Raw genomic sequence first — 20350 nt, 5'->3', positions numbered from 1 at the left:
TTAAATGATGGATAGTTCAAAGTGAAGCCACGTCCTTAAAATAACTCAATGTTTACGTTTTGCCACTTTCTTCTTATATTTGCTGCTTACAATGGTAGTAAAGATTACTTTTTTAACAAATTTTGCAATTATAATTAAAAGTGCTACCACCTACTTTAAATAAATGATTGCTTGCATTTTACAAATTTCTTCTCGTATTCGTTTCTGCTATGATACCGAAGGTTACTTATATGAAAAAATTTAAAATAATATTTTTAATGCTGTTGCCATTCAAAGAGTTAAAATAAACCCTCTAGTAGAAATAAACTTTGTCGATGCAGCCATGCTACTGCTACAGTACGATGACAGGAGCAGCGAGGAGAGGGAATTATTAGGTTGGTGTATATTTTCGTAGCGTTTTTGTTTTGCATGTTGGTATTCCAGTTTCTATGGGTTCATTTATAGGTTGTTCATTGTTGCTACTTGAATTCACATATTATCACTTTGTCATTTGGAGACAGCAAGTGGAAATGTAGATACTAGAAAACAGAGTGCAAAGTGTAGAAATCGGAATATTCGGAACATGTTCTTCTGTTTGGGTTGAGTAGAGGGCTGACAGCAGCGGATATAGAAAGATTTTCGCTACGTACGGGGATAATGGCATTGGATGTAGCGCGGCAATACAATGTATTGTAGTATTATGAAAGATCGTTTTGAACTTATCGACTCTCCGCGTTGAGGAAGCCATTCGGGGTTTGATTAAGACCTTTTAAATGCATTAATCCACAATGATACTCGTCAATGTACTTAATAACCGGAAAAAGTGATGAACTGTGATCAGTCCACCACCGTGCGACATTTGCATGTAATGGGAAAGGTTAAAAGATCGGGTGTATGTGTACCGCAAGCTCTGAGCCAGAATGACAAAACTCAGTGGATTGCCGTCTGTGCGTCTCTGCTTGCCAGAGATCAATTGGCTCTTGAACATCACCGACCATTCCTATCCCGTACTAGTGGCGAGAAGAGATGTCTTTATGCTAACATTAGGAAAAGAGTGTTACGGTAGAGACCAATCGAGGCAGCAAGTCCCTGTACGAAGGCCTGCGCTCACTCAAAAAGAGTCTGCGTCTGATGGAGCAGCGATTGTTTGGTGTACTAGGAACTGCTTCATCGAGGAGTAACAATGACTGCTGAAATTTACTAGGTGTTGTGTGATGTCCTTAGGTTAGTTAGGTTTAAGTAGTTATAAGTCTAGGGGACTGATGACCAAAGATGTTAAGTCCCATAGTGCTCAGAGCCATTTGAACCATTTGAAATTTACTGTCAACAAGTGAGACGCCTTGCTGAAGCAGTTCTAGAACATCGACCCGGAAGGTGGCATTCACCCGCATTTCGCAAGACTGACAAAAAACAATATACATGAGTAGCGTTACGAAGTCATTTCGCATGCACCTTATTCGCCTGATTTTGCGCCCTCAGATTTTCATCTTTTCCGCTCTCTACCGAACATGCTTCTAGGAGCTGATTTTCCGGATGGAACTGGGCTCCGGGACTCGACATGATATTCACCTCAGAATGACGTGATTTCGACAGTTTCGGAATCGGAAAGCTACCCCACCGTTGGCATACGGTTGTAAATAGTGAAGAAGAGGATTTTATCAGTGGTTAAAGTATGTTTTATGTGTATCTTGGTAAAAAACGTGTTAAAGCTAATGACGCGCAAATATTTCTTTGTTTACAACACCCTGTTTCGGCGGACTTTTCATATCTTCAAAATTTTTTGTTACAAAACGTGTTCAGTTAGAGTGTGAGATATCAATGTTATAAAACGTGTTTATTTTGGGTTGAGATATAGCACGGAGCTGCCGATGTTAGTGGATTAATTGTATCACATTGTAGTAAGTAGGACAAAAAGCCCCTTCTGGTATCTCAACATGAGAAAATTCAATAATGTTTGTCTGGGTCAAATGGCTCTAAGCACTCTGGGACTTAACATCTGAGGTCATCAGTCCGATAGACTTAGAAGTACTAAAACCTAGCTAACCTAAGGACATTACACACATCGATGCCCGAGGCAGGATTCGAACCTCCGACCGTAGCAACAGAGCGGTTCCGGACTGAAGCGCCTGGAATCACTCGGCTACAGCGGCCGGCAATGTGTGTCTGTTATGTTTATTGAACTTGTGGAAAAACATTGTGCAACAAACTAAAATGATCGTAAAAGTTAATTATGTGGAAAATTTAAGTAGTATTTTTTTCATGTTGCTGGGCTCAACCTTCTAGCAGAAGCTATTTTCATCAAGGCATCGATGCTACTATTGCAGCACAGTGAAAACAGCAGCCGGTAGAGGGAATTATAATCACTAGCAGGAGGGGTGTATTGTCCCAACCGCCGTCCGTCAGTTCAGGAGTCAGCACCTGTCAACACGTTTCTCGTGCTTTAAACGGCCTCAGCTCGCCAACCTTCGCGAAGCTCTGGTAAAGAGACCGCATTAGCGCCGATGAACAGTGCGCCACGTCTATCGGTAGCAAACAGGCGGCGCGGCAGAGTGGGGAAGGGGTGGGGGTGAGCGTGGGCGTGGGGGTGGAGGCACAATAACAGCGATCGCGCTGGCCGGGTCCTTTGCCATGGAGATGCGCCGGCTGTTTATCAGCGAGCACGTGCACAGATACGGCCCGCCCACGGCCACACACGTGCCGAGTGTTTGCGCGGCTCCGGAGGCGGTGTTTGTGCGCCGGCAGGGCGGCCAACCCCCCAAAATGACGAACGTCACTGCCGCTTCTTCGGTGGGGCCGGACGAGGGACGAACCAAAAGCGGTCGACCGCGTGTTTGGCGATACCGAAAGCCGCGCCGCGCCGCTCAAAGGGCGCAGGGAGCCGGCCGGCCGCGCCTGATGACGCCACGTCATCTGCCGGCCTATCGCTGCCATCAGTAGGGCGGGCGGTCGCCAAACAGGGCGCGTCGATATTAGCTAGCTGCCGGGCCGGCGCTGCCTGGCCAGCCGTGTGGACGCAGCGTCTGTCTGGCTAGCGCTTCGTCCAACACTGAATGTGCGCGGGGCAGTCCTGAAGCTGTGACTATCACAGCCGAGAAATAAAGTTGACCCATAAGATTTTCAGATTGATAACATTTGATCCAGACCTGAACCTTGACACGCAACAAGCGCTGTATTGATGTAAGACGTACAGATGCGAGCGAGTGTACCGGTGCTCAAGCCAGTCCAATAGTACCAGCGCCGTTCGTAACATTCCACTGATCTGTAATTTAAGAGTGTTAGAAACTGAAACAACTCTTCCAGACGTAGTCAGTGTATCCTTAAGTATATTAATGTTAACATTGTAAACTCTCAGAATGATCAAATGAAAATGTCAGGCAGAATATACGATTCTGAAGGAAAAAAGTATGTGTTGCTGAATAAGAAAACTAGAAAGCTAAAGATTTCGCAGAATATATAATTGCATGTCACAATTTGAAGTTAGAGGTGTCAACTTGGTCAGAGCAATATATTGGTTAAAATCGGCGTCCTTATGAAAAACTGAAGCCGCTAAACATTAGACTCAAAATGCTAAAAATACTGTATAGCCTCAGTTTAACGCAAAAATGATTAAGTGTCGCCAATAAGCTATCTCAATTGGTTTTCAAGTTATTTACTGAAAACCTAATGTGGAATGAAAATATCTCTATTCACGGTAGGTTAAGTATCATTTTCATTGGTAATAGAAAGCTGTAACTGCAGCGCTCAATAACTTTCATGAAATAGCACAGATGTAGTAAGCTTCAAGAGAAACCCGCCACTACAGCCGAGAGCGCTAACGCTCTGCTTCCTGGACTCGGGTAGGCGCGCCGGCCACAGACTGCATCCACCCGGCGGATTAACGACGACGGCTGGTGTGCCGGCCAGCCACGATGTGGTTTTTAGGCGGTTTTCCACATCCTACTAGGTGAATACTGGGCTGGTCCCCACGTTCCGGCTCAGTTACACGACTCGCAGACATTTGAAACACATTCGAACTCTTTCACGATTTACACTAGACGCAGACAGCTGGGGTACACTACTTCCGTCCTGGGGGGGGTATAGGGTGGTGGCAGGGGGGGGGCATCCGGCCACCCCTTAAAATTAACCCTGCCAACTCTGTACTTAACCCTGCCGACCGTGCGCACACTGCGGGATAAAGGCAGTAGCAAAGGAAAGAAAGTAACCTTCAAGAGCGTATAATAATTCGCAATGGTTACAATTAATGGTTTGAAGAAATAATTAGTGATCAAGCTGTAAGTAAAATGTGTTGCTTGTCACGTACCATTTTAACCCTTGGGTGGATAACGTATCATTTGGATCCAGCAGCCTTCAGTCAATAAACTTTCTTCATGAGAAAAGTTTTTCGGAGCAAGTCGAATTAATGACATTTCTTTATTAATTCAGTAACTCTACAAGTTAAATGAATTACGGGGGCCTGAATGGCACATTATGTTGGCAAGGTTGCTGTCAATTATTAACAGCTCGTCACACCTACATTCAGTGTGGAAAAGTGAGAACAACTATGAAACCAACAATTGAATACCAGTCTTCTTTGGAAGGTAAGTCTACTTCTTTATCCCAAAATTGTTTCAGGTGAGTATGAGTTTAGTTTCATGAACAGAATTATTCGACTTATCAGGCAAGATATTTTTATGTTTTGCTTACCGCACAGTTTCAATATTGTTTGTCGGAAGACAAAGAACGGCATCTGAAGTCAGCATATGTAATTAGAATCTTGAATCAGCAATTCCTGAATGGCTTGGAGATGGTCTTTTTGATAATAAAGGTAACGGTAATTCAGACATTGATGGTCCTCAGGATAAGGAATCCTTGTCTTCTAGCATCCCAAGTGAAGACATACTACAGAGGTGCTGGTTTCTTTATTGTTCGCGAAAGAACTCAGTGGAATGAATCACCGTCACAATGTGACACAATTCGAAAACACAACATCATGAAATTTCTCCCCGACCTAATAACAGATTGTGTGATTCACACTCTAAGAATGCATGAAACTGTTTTGTCCTATAAGGAATATATGGAAGAAGTATGCACGTTTCTCTATAAAGGAAAAAAAATAGCTGGCAGAATATTATGTCTAAAAAACTGAATGACTCTTTCGACAGTGACCAGAAAAACAACATAGTAACAGCACTAACAAAAACATTGGCAGAAACTTCAACAAATATTACGATGCATAATCTTTCCACAAGTGGTGCGTTATATCAAGAATTCTAGTAGCAAAAGTTTATAGCAGTGCGAATTTAGACACATAACAACAAGGAAATTCCACCAGAAATGAAGGCCTCCGAGTACAGAGACGTTTTATTCTCACCATATGGCTGAGAAGAAAATTTGGCAGCTGTGGGTTATGAGCTCTAAGAGAAAGAAAGTGTTATACTGCTCAGTCCTCTGCAACACACAGGTACAGTAGAGAACGGACGTAAAAAGAAGCTAGATATGGTTTTATTCAATAATAAAACTAAATTAGCCTTTGGTGCTTTTGTCCCAAAGGCAGATACATATAAATGCGGGAGACAATCAAGAAAATACTCTTTTAACTCATGGACCAATTTTATTCATGAGGCACCTCTGGTATTGCGCGCCGCGGAATTTGAATCCCCGCCAGACGTCATGGACGTCGAAGACCCACAGAGGTTTCTGTAAGCTGTTGCGGCGCGCGCCTCCTGGCCCGCATTTACTGTGGGGGCGCCACAGTGGAACACGTGGTTCCAGCGGCCAATAGCGGCGCCCCCGATAGAACACTTAAGCGCCTGCCTCCCGCTCAGCCAGAACCCAAGAAGCCTCCATCTGATGCCTCTTCCTATCGTCCTATCTGTCTCACATCAGTGTTCAGCAAGCTCTTGGAATCCATCCTTTCCCGGCGCATCCATCACCACCTCCGCCAAAACCACCTCCTCCCCAACACCCAATGTGGCTTTCGACCTTCCTTCTCTGCTGATGATCAACTCCTCCGCCTCACTCATCTCCTCTCCCTCCAGCTTAACTCCCGTCGCTCCGCCATTTTTATCTCCCTTGACCTCGAAAAGGCCTACGACCATGTCTGGCATCCCGGTCTCCTGTTTAAACTCCAAACCTACGCCCTTCCTATCAACTACATCCGTCTGATGGCCTCCTTCCTCTCCCACCGCCCCTACTATGTTACCAACCATAATGCCAATTCCCACACCTTCTACCCCTCTGCAGGTGTGCCCCAGGGCTCTGTCCTCTCCCCTTTCCTCTACCTCCTGTACACGGCAGATATGCCCCAACCCCCCCTCCAGTACACCTCTTTCAATATGCTGATGACACCGCATTCCTTGCCCTCGCTCCTGCCCTCCAATGGTCCCAACGCCTTCTCCAGAATCACCTTGACCTTTTTGCTGCATAGTGTAACCAGTGGCTCCTGAAAATCAATCCTTCCAAGACCCAGGCAATCATCGTAGGTCATACCGCTCGATCCTTCCGGCTCCTGGATTTCTCCCTTACTGTCTGCACCCATCCTGTCCGCCTCACCCCCACCCTCACCTATCTTGGCCTCACCATTGACCATCACCTCACCTGGATCCCTCATCTCCGCTCCATCAAATCCAAAGCCCCCAACCGCCTCCAACTCCTCAAACTCCTCTCTGGCCAGACATGGGGGTTGCACCCCTCTAACATCCTCCACACCTACAAATCCTTAATTCGTCCCATCCTCTGTTATGCCGGTCCGGCATGGATATCTGCCTCTCCCCCCCCCCCAAATTCTATAAGTCCCTCCACATCCTTGAGCGTCATGCACTCCGCCTCGCCTTCCATATACGCCTCCCGTCCCCCACGCGGATCCTCTATGATCTCATTCCTTTCCCCCATCTGCTCCTATTCCACGAACATATCTGCATCCTCTACACCTCCCGCCGCCTTGAACCCCCTCACCCCCTGGTTGGTCCTCTCCTCTCCCATCCACACCCTCTGCCATGCCTTCACTGTTGTATCCCCCCTACCCTCCATCTCTACACCCTACATCTCCTTTCCCAAGGTGTCTTCCATCAACTCCCCCTCCCAGATGATGCCCTCTCTCCCTCCATTTATCCCTCCTATCAACTCTGATCCTCACCCCCCCTCCTTTCATCTGTCCTTTCCCTGGGCTCCCTCTACCTCCCCCCTTCCACCCTGTGTTTTCTCCCCGCCCTGCCTCTCCCTATCTCCCTTCTCCCCCCCTCGACTCTTTTGTATTCCCCTCCTCTGCCTTCCCCACTTCCTGGCACATCTGCTCAGCACCCCCACCCCTCTTGTGGGTCCTCATTCTCCTTTCCCCCCTCCCCCTTCCCTTTTCCTCTCCTTCCCCCCTTTTTTATTTTCCCACCATCTGTTCAGTTTCCCCCACCTGCTCTCGGCTGTGGTATGTCATATTTGTGCCAACTTTTTAGTGCAATCTTTAAGTGAGTGTTCAGTGTTGTGCGTCTCTCCCCAGTGTTGCGAACAGAAATCATGCTGTCTCTCGGTGTGCATTTTATATCTCTTGCGAACAGAAAACAGACTGTCGCCGTGTTTTTTAATTGTCTGTCTGTTATTTTTCTGCTTCCTACGTATTTTCTTAGCATCATCAACCCTGTGTTTTATGTTTTAAGTTCCAGAATTTTCTGCCATTTTACCTTTAAGTCACCCATTTTATCGCCAACTGTTAATTTTTATGATCTTCATCTTTTTAAAACAAATTATGTAGGTTGAAGAGCAGCGTAGTAAGCTGCTGCCAGCCTGCCCCCTTCAGGGGGAATCGAAACTCAATAAAGGAAAAATAAAAGGCTCAGCCCGCCGGTCTAGCCCTGCGTACGTCTCGGGACACATCGATTCGCCTTAGACAGATTTTTTACATTCTTGTTCTGTGTACAAGTGGACGTGGTTGTTAGGTTTTCTTGTGACTCCGTTGTTTCGATATTGTAGTTGTTCGTTCTGTCCTTAGTTGGTCGTGTCCGTCCTCTCCCATTGTGTTGTTGTTCGCGGGCCGCTCAGCGGGTCCCGCCGCGCTTTTCGTCACTTCAACCCCGCGACCGTTCCGGTCGCCGTTACGACAGCACCCCTAAATATTCAGCCTTTGTTTTTACAGCGACATACCAACTGACAGTAAGACACATCTGATAAAAAGAGTATTTTTGTCAATTGATTAGGGAAAATAATAATACATCCTCATATCGAGAGGATGAAACGTGGACGATAAATAGCTTAGACAAGAAGAGAATAGAAGCTTTCGAAATGTGGTGCTACAGAAGAATGCTGAAGATTAGATGGGTACATCACATAACTAATGAGGAGGTATTGAATAGAATTGGGGAGAAGAGGCGTTTGTGGCACAACTTGACTAGAAGAAGGGATCGGTTGGTAGGACATGTTCTGAGACACCGAGGGATCACCAATTTAGTATTGGAGGGCAGCGTGGAGGGTAAGAATCGTAGAGGGAGACTAAGAGATGAATACACTAAGCAGATTCAGAAGGATGTAGGCTGCAGTAGGTACTGGGAGATGAAGAAGCTTGCAAAGGATAGAGTAGCATGGAGAGCTGCATCAAACCAGTCTCAGAACAACAGACTGAAGACCACAACAACAACAACAACATATCGAGAGAAGAGTCAACAACCCATGCCTGAAAAACATGTTCTAAAAGCCATGGCAGATTGTGGAGCCACTCGCCTACACCTGAAGGATTCGCGAATTGGAAAATCGTCAAAAATAAAGTTTTTGTCTCACAGAAATTAAACGGAACAGAAATTTTCCTCGGAAAAACTATGACCCAGTTATTATACTGTATTTCATGTACAAAAATGACTGTCAAAATATCATCATAATCATTATGTGTCACAAATCGCGTCATAATACGGTACCGATAATTTTATTCTACAGCCGTAATTTTTCCCGAGGACATGCAGCTTTACTGTATGATTAAATGATGATGGCGTCCTCTTGGGTAAAATATTCCGGAGGTAAAATAGTCCCCCATTCGGATCTCCGGGCGGGGACTACTCAAGAGGACGTCGTTATCAGGAGAAAGAAAACTGGCATTCTACGGATCGGAGCGTGGAATGTCAGATCCCTTAATCGGGCAGGTAGGTTAGAAAATTTAAAAAGGGAAATGGATAGGTTAAAGTTAGATATAGTTGGAATTAGTGAAGTTCGGTGGCAGGAGGAACAAGACTTTTGGTCAGGTGATTACAGGGTTATAAATACAAAATCAAATAGGGGTAATGCAGGAGTAGGTTTAATAATGATTAAAAAAATAGGAGTGCGGGTTAGCTACTACAAACAGCATAGTGAACGCATTATTGTGGCCAAGAGAGACACAAAGCCCATGCCTACTACAGTAGTACAAGTTTATATGCCAACTAGCTCTGCAGATGATGAAGAAATTGATGAAATGTATGACGAGATAAAAGAAATTATTCAGGTAGTGAAGGGAGACGAAAATTTAATAGTCATGGGTGACTGGAATTCGTCAGTAGGAAAAGGGAGAGAAGGAAACATAGTAGGTGAATATGGATTGGGGGGAAGAAATGAAAGAGGAAGCCGCCTTGTAGAATTTTGCACAGAGCATAACTTAATCATAGCTAACACTTGGTTCAAGAATCATAAAAGAAGGTTGTATATCTGGAAGAATCCTGGAGATACTAAAATGTATCAGATAGATTATATAATGGTAAGACAGAGATTTAGGAACCAGGTTTTAAATTGTAAGACATTTCCAGGGGCAGATGTGGATTCTGACCACAATCTATTGGTTATGAACTGCAGATTGAAACTGAAGAAACTGCAAAAAGGTGGGAATTAAGGAGATGGGACCTGGATAAACTGAAAGATCCAGAGGTTGTAGAGAGTTAGAGGGAGAGCATAAGGGAACAATTGACAGGATTGGGGGAAAGAAATACAGTAGAAGAAGAATGGGTAGCTCTAAGGGATGCAGCAGTGAAGGCAGCAGCGGATCAAGTAGGTAAAAAGACGAGGGCTAATAGAAATCCTTGGGTAACAGAAGACATATTTAATTTAATTGATGAAAGGAGAAAATATAAAAATGCAGTAAATGAAGCAGGCCAAAGGGAATACAAACGCCTCAAAAATGAGATCGACAGAAAGTGCAAAATGGCTAAGCAGGGATGGCTAGAGGACAAATGTAAGGATGTAGAGGCTTGTCTCACTGGGGGTAAGATAGATACTGCCTACAGGAAAATTAAAGAGACCTTTGAGAGAAGAGAACCACTTGTATGAATATCAAGAGCTCAGATGGCAACCCAGTTCTAAGCAAAGAAGGGAAGGCTGAAAGGTGGAAGGAGTATATAGAGGGTTTATACAAGGGCGATGTACTTGAGGACAGTGTTATGGAAATGGAAGAGGATGTAGATGAAGATGAAATGGGAGATAAGATACTGCGTGAAGAGTTTGACAGGGCACTGAAAGACCTGAGTCGAAACAAGGCCCAGGGAGTAGACAACATTCCATTAGAACTACTGATGGCCTTGGGAGAGCCAGTCATGACAAAACTCTACCATCTGGTGAGCAAGATGTATGAGACACGCGAAATACCCACAGACTTCAAGAAGAATATAATAATTCCAATACCAAAGAAAGCAGGTGTTGACAGATGTGAAAATTACCGAACTATCAGTTTAATAAGTCACAGCTGCAAAATACTAACGCGAATTCTTTACAGACGAATGGAAAAACTGGTAGAAGCGGACCTTGGGGAAGATCAGTTTGGATTCCGTAGAAATGTTGGAACACGTGAGGCAATACTAACCTTACGACTTATCTTAGAAGAAAGATTAAGACAAGGCAAACCTACGTTTCTAGCATTTGTAGACTAAGAGAAAGCTTTTGACAACGTTAACTGGAACACTCTCTTTCAAATTCTGAAGGTAGCAGGGGTAAAATACAGGGAGCGAAAGGCTATTTACAATTTGTACAGAAACCAGATGGCAGTTATAAGAGTCGAGGGGCATGAAAGTGAAGCAGTGGTTGGGAGAGGAGTGAGACAGGATTGTAGCCTCTCCCCGATGTTATTCAATCTGTATATTGAGCAAGCAGTAAAGGAAACAAAAGAAAAATTCGGAGTAGGTATTAAAATTCATGGAGAAGAAGTAAAAACTTAGAGGTTCGCCGATGACATTGTAATTCTGTCAGAGACAGCAAAGGACTTGTAAGAGCAGTTGAACGGAATGGACAGTGTCTTGAAAGGAGGATATAAGACGAACATCAACAAAAGCAAAACGAGGATAATGGAATGTAGTCAAATTAAATCGGGTGATGCTGAGGGGATTAGATTAGGAAATGAGACACTTAAAGTAGTAAAGGAGTTTTGCTATTTGGGGAGCAAAATAACTGATGATGGTCGAAGTAGAGAGGATATAAAAGGTAGACTGGCAATGGCAAGGAAATCGTTTCTGAAGAAGAGAAATTTGTTAACATCGAGTATAGATTTAAGCGTCAGGAAGTCGTTTCTGAAAGTATTTGTATGGAGTGTAGCCATGTATGGGAGTGAAACATGGACGATAACCAGTTTGGACAAGAAGAGAATAGAAGCTTTCGAAATGTGGTGCTACAGAAGAATGCTGAAGATAAGGTGGGTAGATCACGTAACTAATGAGGAGGTATTGAATAGGATTGGGGAGAAATGAAGTTTGTGGCACAACTTGACTAGAAGAAGGGATCGGTTGGTAGAACATGTTTTGAGGCATCAAGGGATCACAAATTTAGCATTGGAGGACAGCGTGGAGGGTAAAAATCGTAGAGGGAGACCAAGAGATCAATACACTAAGCAGATTCAGAAGGATGTAGGCTGCAGTAGGTACTGGGAGATGAAGAAGCTTGCACAGGATAGAGTAGCATGGAGAGCTGCATCAAGCCAGTCTCAGGACTGAAGACCACAACAACAACAAATAGTTTATTGTATTTTTCATGAGATAGAGGTGGTACAGGCCCCTCTCATGCATATTCGAGTGTCCAGCTGCTCGTGCATCCAAGTGTTAATATGTACATTGACTTAATTCTTTTTAAATAGACTCATGAAATAAACAGAGAAACTAAGAAAGCAATTGAGGAATAACTGAATGTACATATGTTGGCAGATTATATCTTTATTGCGCAAAGGAATGAAGATGACTGCTAAAGATCAGTATATCAGTTGAGCGAAATATGGAAGCCGGCTGCGGTGGTCTAGCGGTTCTGGCGCTGCAGTCCGGAGCCGCGGGACTGCTACGGTCGCGGGTTCGAATCCCGCCTCGGGCATGGGTGTGTGTGATGTCCTTAGGTTAGTTAGGTTTAAGTAGTTCTAAGTTCTAGGGGACTTATGACCTAAGATGTTGAGTCCCATAGTGCTCAGAGCCAATTGAACCAATTGAAATATGGAATAAATTCAACTAAAAAAATTTACACAAACTGCAGATAGGGCAATCACCACTGAAATGATTGATGGAGTTTGAACTTTCATACCCTGCTATGACCAAATTAGAATTAAAACGAATGAGAATCCATATGATGTCATTAACTGCTCAATTCGAATACCCATAACCGATTTCATACGCTGAAGGTGCAATCTCAGGTGCATTTCTGTATAAAATAACTACAATCTTCGTGTAATAAAAAGTAAAAAACTAAATTACGGTTAAGCACCGTTGTGTTAAATAACCTTTAAAAACTTTTGCCACGATTCAATATTATATGGTGGTGTTGATGGTCAGTTTCCATATTCATTACTTACAAGTAATCACTCCTGTCTGCTGAGAATTACGATGTTCCAAAGTGCAGCTATTAACGAAAGTGAGTAATCCCTCAACGGTTGTCACACGATACTAAATGGCTGTTAAACACGATGGTGGCCGACCTAAATAAATTCTGTAACCTAAGAAAATGTGGATGTTTAAGTTTCTATAATGAAAGGATGCAAAAAGGTCAAGAAAAGGGGGTCGTTTATGAAAGTAATTCAATAATTAGTCAAATGAATCGCATAGAGGTCACTTGGTAGAGGGTAATAATGTAAGAATAATAAAACGAAAATAGGTTTCAGGAAGTGGATAAAACAGTAATGCCTTCGAACAATATCCTTACCGCCGCTTTTGGTCTAATACTATCGTCTCATACGAAATATTAGCCAATAAAAATTAGATATCCCTCATGGAGAAACATAAATCACATTACCCACCAAGCTCATGAACAATATCAAGGCAGACAATGAAATTCCTGCTTCAATAGTTATCTCCATATGCAGCTCGAGGTTATTTCTTTTTGTCTATGACGACAGTTGTTAATGTGGGAATTCATCTTCAACCTTCTCATTATGAAAAGGTTTTAATTACTGCGACATGTTTCGAGATGATAACTCATCACCAGGTCACATTGGCAGTGCAAACACATTTAACTTAAGTGTATACAGATATTAAAATTGCTGTATATGACTGCTGTGAACGTCATATGGACAGGGAGAGAAGAATAAACTAATAAGAGGTGATGACACTTGATGTACTGGGCTGCTGCTCCCACGAAGTTTTTTATGAAACAACCAGTCATTTAGTTCTTGTGGTGTAGCAGAGTCTTCCTGTGATGTGCTCAGGTATCGCTGTTTCCTTGTCCCTTTTGGATTTCTTCGCCGTTGTTCTCAAACTTCACAAGGTTAGGTTGAAAACACCGTAACATAAGAAAAATCAGCACTGCAGAAAACAAGATGACTGTCAAAACAAGGCTAGTATATGCTTATGTTAAATATTTCTGGAAAGCTACTATAGCCTGATGATGATGTATCACCTCGAAATGGGTCACTAAATAAATACAATTGGTAGTCAACAAATTTTGTGGCTGGTAGCGAGATATGAAAACCTCTTCGTTATTTTTGAAAGTGTCACCGTCGATTAACGATCTATATGGCTTCAAATTAACTTGCTTATTATTCATGAACTTCATAGATCATATGATTTTATGTTTCTACATGGGCGACATCTGACTTACAGTAGCAAATTTCTTGGAGCAGACGATGATGTAGGATCGAAACCGGGAGTAAGTATGCAGAGGGGTCAGAATCCGTAGGGCAATGAGGCGGAACCGCCGTGAGCATTGAGGCAATCAGCCCACTGAATTCACCAGGTTGAAGATACCCGTTTGGTAAAACACAGTTTACTGCTTCCTGAAGAAGTATGTAACTGCCTGCTACACATACACCGATAGGAAGCCTTTTTTAAAGGACCAAGGGCGTGATAATCGCATGGAGGTCTATAGCGAGGGTGCTCGAATGTTGCTCACTTGAAACGGCGTAACTTCTGGGTAACAGTATTAGCGATATGGAGACGTGCGTTGTCATGAAGCAGCAGCCCATGTTGTCTGTAGCTTCAGACGGGCACGCTGCCCCATACACGTTCTTCATTCTCCTATCGATGTCTACCTGTGTTTGTCCTTTGGCAGCCAAGAAAACTATGAGAGCTCGCTGGTCCTGTGTTTGGACGCATTTGGTAATAACGTCGCCGTATTTCACGTTTCCGCATTTACAGAACGCACACGAAAGGTGACGAATGCCACACTAACGCTTTGCCTACAAGTCGGTGCTAATACAGCCACATCGGAATATCGCCGCGTTGCACACACTCTGCAGCAACGCCGTCAAACTGAAACCTAGATCTATGTTTTACAATTTTTAATTCTCTGAATGTTTTATAAAATGTTTTGATCTTTCAAAAATGTTAGTATTACCTTCTAATGGCACTGCTTCACAACCTATCATTTGTTAGATTAGGACGCTTCTGGTAATGGTTTCGTATTTGGCAGTTTTGTATTTTAAATGCTTTACCTTTTAAGTTCACCTCTTCACGACGTGTCATTTGTTATGTTTGGCTTTTCTGCTACTAGATGCAGACATTGGCAATTTTAAAAGTATTGCCTTTTAATTTCACTGGTTTGCAACCCGTTATTTGTTATGATTGGACTTTTCTGCAGTTACATGCAGATTTTGGCAGTTGTACGTATTTCGTCATTTCGATTATACTGTTAGTTATACAGTTATGTTAGCTTTCGATGCCATTTTTGTGTTACTTTTTTGCACTGATTAGTCTTGCTAATTTTTCTATTTGTTTGTGAAGGCGGACATCTCTCATAATAGACCGCCATTACTCATAGTTATAAGCTATATTGTTTCTGCATTTCTTCGTCAGTTCTGTCTCTATCCCTACGACCAGCTTAGAGACAGAAGTGATGACACTTTCTGGAGGATCTGACCATCATTTTGCATGGCAAAGCTCAAGCACGCACAGTGCAAGCTGTTACTGGTTTGTTTGACTGATGGGGCTGCTAAGTGCTATACCATCCCATGTGATGATTTAGGTGCTATTTAGTCGTACGTTTTATTCGAAAGTAGAAAGGTACAGAAAAAGTACGAAAGTGGTTCCGTGCACCGCTTCCCAAATACTTAACTGTGAATTGCGTAGTAATAAGGTGTAGGTAGATGAATTACCTGAATGGTACTAAGGCTTAATTTGTGTGTCAAAATGAAAAACATCCAGAGCAGAACTAACCTTAAGCCAGCTAAATAGTGCGAAGATTTACGGAATGAGTGAACGTCCATTGATCTGGATGCAGGAACAGGAACTACAGATTTCAGCGATAGACAGAAGTGATTCCCTGGCGTAAAAAAAACGCATTACTAGTGATTGCTAAGAAACGTACACTGTGTAAAATATCTCTGAATCCAGCTAGCAGCTGTAGAGTGGAAACATGTATCAATTAATGAGGAAACATATTCCAGTAGTTTCTTTGTTTTGAAGGTTCCCTTAAACGAAAACAATTTTCTTCCCTATTTAGAACAGTTACGTTTCCGTATATCCCATGGAATATATTCCGGACAACCTAGCGAAATAGAAAAAATTATTTACTAAAATCGAGAAAGAAGAACGTTCAATGTGGATCTTGAAAACTGTTCTTCATGGCTCTTGCAAGCCTTACGTTTGCTTCCCAATGTATTTAATCGACAATGATGTTAGTCCGTAATAATTAAGACAGTTTAAGATGAATTATCATTCTTATTACCATATCACAACATAGATAAAACTTCCAAGTACTTTCTGTCTCTTTGTGCTCTATTGTCGAATTCTGTAACGTAATACAACGATAAGTAAGGAGGCACGGTCAGAAATTTAACGTAATTTCTACAACAGAAAATAAAGGATGCTTCTCGGTGTTCACATCTTTCCTCATAAAAAATGTTACGTAATTCAATTTCATTCGTTAACAATTGATCTCAGCAGTATGATAGATAATAATATTCACTGAAATTAGCCCTAATGCCTACAGAAATTAGACAACTAATGTATATCGAATACCAATGCAGTAATGTAAAATTTAAGCAAGAATTGATGGTTACACAAGAACTAAATGAAGATAGCTATGAAAGCAGACTCTTTTACGTTTATTACTTTTATGTGCACTTACAGCCTGGATATGTATTATAGTTAAATAAAGCGCTCAAAGTTAATGTCTAAATTTCTATTAATGTCTATTTGGATTCGTTCCTCGCCTCTTTCCCCTTGTAATATCAAGACTGCGATAAATGAATAAAGAGCAGTTTGATGTACAAACAACGTTACGGAAGCTACATTCTTGTTTTTAGCAAATGCAGCAGTTTCCTAATAGATGGAGACAGAAAAGCGAAAAGAGTGGACCTGTTAGACAAACTCAAGAATTTACTAAATGGGAATTACGATGAAGATCCTTACGGTGACAGAAAAGTTTGCAGTTTCCATTGTAAATGGCAAGGCTTGATGTTATTCTAAACGTTAAATACTTGAGGTGAACGTATAGAATATTATGTTTCCATTTACTCTATGTATCTTTTTTCAACATTCTTCTTTACATCATTGATGAATAGTAGAGGTAGGATATATAGTCTTATCTTTATACAATAGAAAAATGTAAAACACTTGTGTATGAGGGCTTTTAGGGAAGTGAGGTCCGATAGGTCTTGACATGGTAATCATTGTAGAAATCAAAAATGTGTTATTTAGATACATCTTCCAACTACTTCTCTACATAGTCGCCACTCAAAGTTAGGCTTTTGTCATAGCGTTTTAGCGAATTTAGAGCACCCTTGTCATAGAAGGCAACCATCTGTAATTTCCACAAATTCTCTTCACTTGTCTACAGCTTGTTGCCCGTAACCAAATATTGTCTTCATATCCAGCGGTTCATGTGTACAGAGATGAAACTCAGGGGGAGCTAGTTATGGGCTGTATTGTGGAAGATCAGACATATCCCATCGGAAACGCTGCAAGAGCATCTTCATTGCCCCTGCAGAGTAGAGCCGAGAATTTTTATGAAGATAGAAACGCATAACAGTTATGTTACGTGGGCTGCATAACACCAGGCGAAGTCTTTGAGCGGGCCCTCGTACTTGGCGGGAGATACTATTTATTTAGGCTACTTTACATGCTCACTGTTCATTCAGAAATGAAAAGAACAACGTGACGTGACCGACGGGCGTAGTAAAGACACTGCTGAACACATCTGAGGAAATCATCATCATATTTTCTCTGTGGTTTCCATTTCTCGCCCTTTCGGACCTTTCTTTCCGAACAGCCCTTGTAGTTTCTACAAACTATTAAGTTGCATTTAATTTGTTCTGAAGCTGTGTTGTGATATGGAACATTGGATTAATTTTCTAGCACAGTGAGTTTTCAAGTAACAGAGAGCAAACGGAAGTCTGACGCGATTTCTCCTGCTACCACTGTATTTAGTGGTAACACTTTTGTAATAACAGCGGTGATAGTGCCACCTTTAGTCCTCGATACTGTCTGGACCATTGCTTCGTAGCGTCATTGGATCATTTTTTCTAACATGGTTTCCTATTCTAAATTCGTTTTCAGGTCAGCTTTTACAACCCCTCAACGTCTGTCACTGTGATTTTGCTACACCCTATACAGGACGTTCCAAAGTTTTTGCATGAACCGTCTAGAGATTATAGACCACGCCTTGGGTAAGAACATTTAGTAAGGACAAAATGTTTCATGACGTTTCCCGGTGACGCTAAGCGTATTTTTTGTTGAAATGGCTGGCCATGGGACGACGAAATTTCATTGAATTAGCAGTGTCTACCGACCGGGCGCACTGCACGCTACCTACGCCAGGAAATTGACAGAGAATTTTAACAAGAAAACCTCTAGAATGAATGTCTCTAAACGGAGAAAGGCACCTTCGAAGCTAATCAGAAATTATAATTGTGCTTAACCTACGCCTTTTCGTGAGGAGCAAATAACTGGATCGTAGGCAACACGCCGTATATGCACTTCAAAGAGTACCTACTAATTGCCTTCTCTCAGGGGCATAACCAATAACAAAAGATACCTAGAAGAGGCTGGAAAAATCAGTCAAAATTTTATGTATAACAAAAGCTTTCTCCCATGATCTCATTCGTTACCCCTAGAGGGTTGATGCAAACACCCCGTATGCAATGAATGATGGAAGGTTTCTAATACTCAAAAAACTCGCAAGTAAGGAGAACTGTGTTTCTTTTCACCCTGCACATTGTCCGAAGAAAAACTTCTGGTCACCTAGAAACATAAAGCGTCAGGAATTACTGCACGAAGTAGGCTTTCTTCAAACCTGCGATGAAGCTGTTGTCAGTCTGAGAAATACGTTGAGTAGGTCCATTAGAGAAAGTAGCATAGAGAACAGCAATAGATTAAAATTTCTCCTGGGTCGAAAATTTTTTTGGCAGTCTTGCGTTATTTTCAGATGAATAGAAATTCTGAGATTTATTAGAATAATCATGTTGCAATTCCTAATTCAGAGGCGTCAGAGACAAACTCGGCAGTCGAAAGAGATTACATTTCACAGAAGGAAAAAAGTGAAAAGAATACCAGAAACCTTTAGCTTCGTCAAGCTAATTTTAATGTTTAGAAAAATGGACAGGTGTGGGTATGACTCGCGCACTGATTGTTCCGTACAAACTAAAAAAATGTATTTTTATGGTTCATCCACCCTGGGAATCTCAACGAATCTTGAAATGATAATTAAATGGACACCCTAGCTGCAGACAGGCGTTGATGTACTTCATTGGGGACATGTTGAAAATGTGTGCCCCGACCGGGACTCGAACCCAGGATCTCCTGCTTACATGGCAGACGCTCTATCCATCTGAGCCACCGCGGGCACAGAGAATAGTGCGTCTGCAGGGACTTATCCCGTGCACGCTTCCCGTGAGATCCACATTCCCAACATGTCCACACCACTACATTCGTAGTGCGCCTAATAGATGTTTGCCCATCATACTCGTTACTCGTGGCAGATTAATCTACCAAGTCCCGTACGAGTTCGGGCATAGCGTGTGCGTTCGCACAAGAAGGTCAATGGCCGTGAATCCATATTTTAACTATATATGACGGTAGTGTCTGTTCCCGAAAGAACAGTTACCGTGGATGACCATGCAGCTTTGCTAGAAATGAAATGATAATTAAATGGACACTCCAGCTGCAACGAATCTTGACTGGTGTCGATATCGATACTGGTAAGATATTGGTCTTGGGAGTTCCAAGATCGTATAAAAAGCACTACAGCAGTTTCTAAGACTACCGTGGACATACTAAAAGAAGTTATCAGGGACTTAGATTTATATATGTAGAGTCAGAAGATTTAATAAAACGCTTTTTTATCTATTTACTAAAACATGAGTGCAACTTACATTTTATGTTTGCATGCAGCAGGGTTCGTCTATTATTCTTTTCATGGAGGATGAATGCTTGTATGATCAAATGGCAAAAAAGTATTTTTCATGAGATATAATAACAGTTGAACCAGTTTTAGGATTTCTACTTTACTTGTAACATTAAACCTTGCTTCCCTTTAGAATTTCATGATTGTAGGTCAACATGAAATAGCATATATGTTTTGATAAGTGAGCCTGTATCAAAAACCGAGACATAAATGACAGAAGTATTTGATTGCATTTACTTAGAAGCTTATATTTCTTACACCACCAAGGAACCAATGCGTTTAGTACGTGACATAAATTTGAACTTGATACGCCTACCGGTTCCAGAGGAAAAGTGTTCTTAACAGACGGGCAGGCAGACAGATGGATAAAAAATTACATCTGAATATTTTTCTGGTGTGACTTAATAACATATCAACAATCTTCCGATTTGTTTCCTTTAACTGTACTTACACCTCACTTCTTGGTGAATTTCATGATTCTGAGTGAATGGTGGTGGTGGTGGTGGTTAGTGTTTAACGTCCCGTCGACAACGAGGTCATTAGAGACGGAGCGCAAGCTCGGGTTAGGGAAGGATTGGGAAGGAAATCGGCCGTGCCCTTTCAAAGGAACCATCCCGGCATTTGCCTGAAACGATTTAGGGAAATCACG

Source organism: Schistocerca nitens, chromosome 7, assembly GCF_023898315.1.
Source record: "Schistocerca nitens isolate TAMUIC-IGC-003100 chromosome 7, iqSchNite1.1, whole genome shotgun sequence".
NCBI classification, from domain to species: domain Eukaryota; kingdom Metazoa; phylum Arthropoda; class Insecta; order Orthoptera; family Acrididae; genus Schistocerca; species Schistocerca nitens.
The sequence above is the reverse complement of the archived record's forward strand: the minus strand, read 5'-3'. Positions refer to the sequence as shown.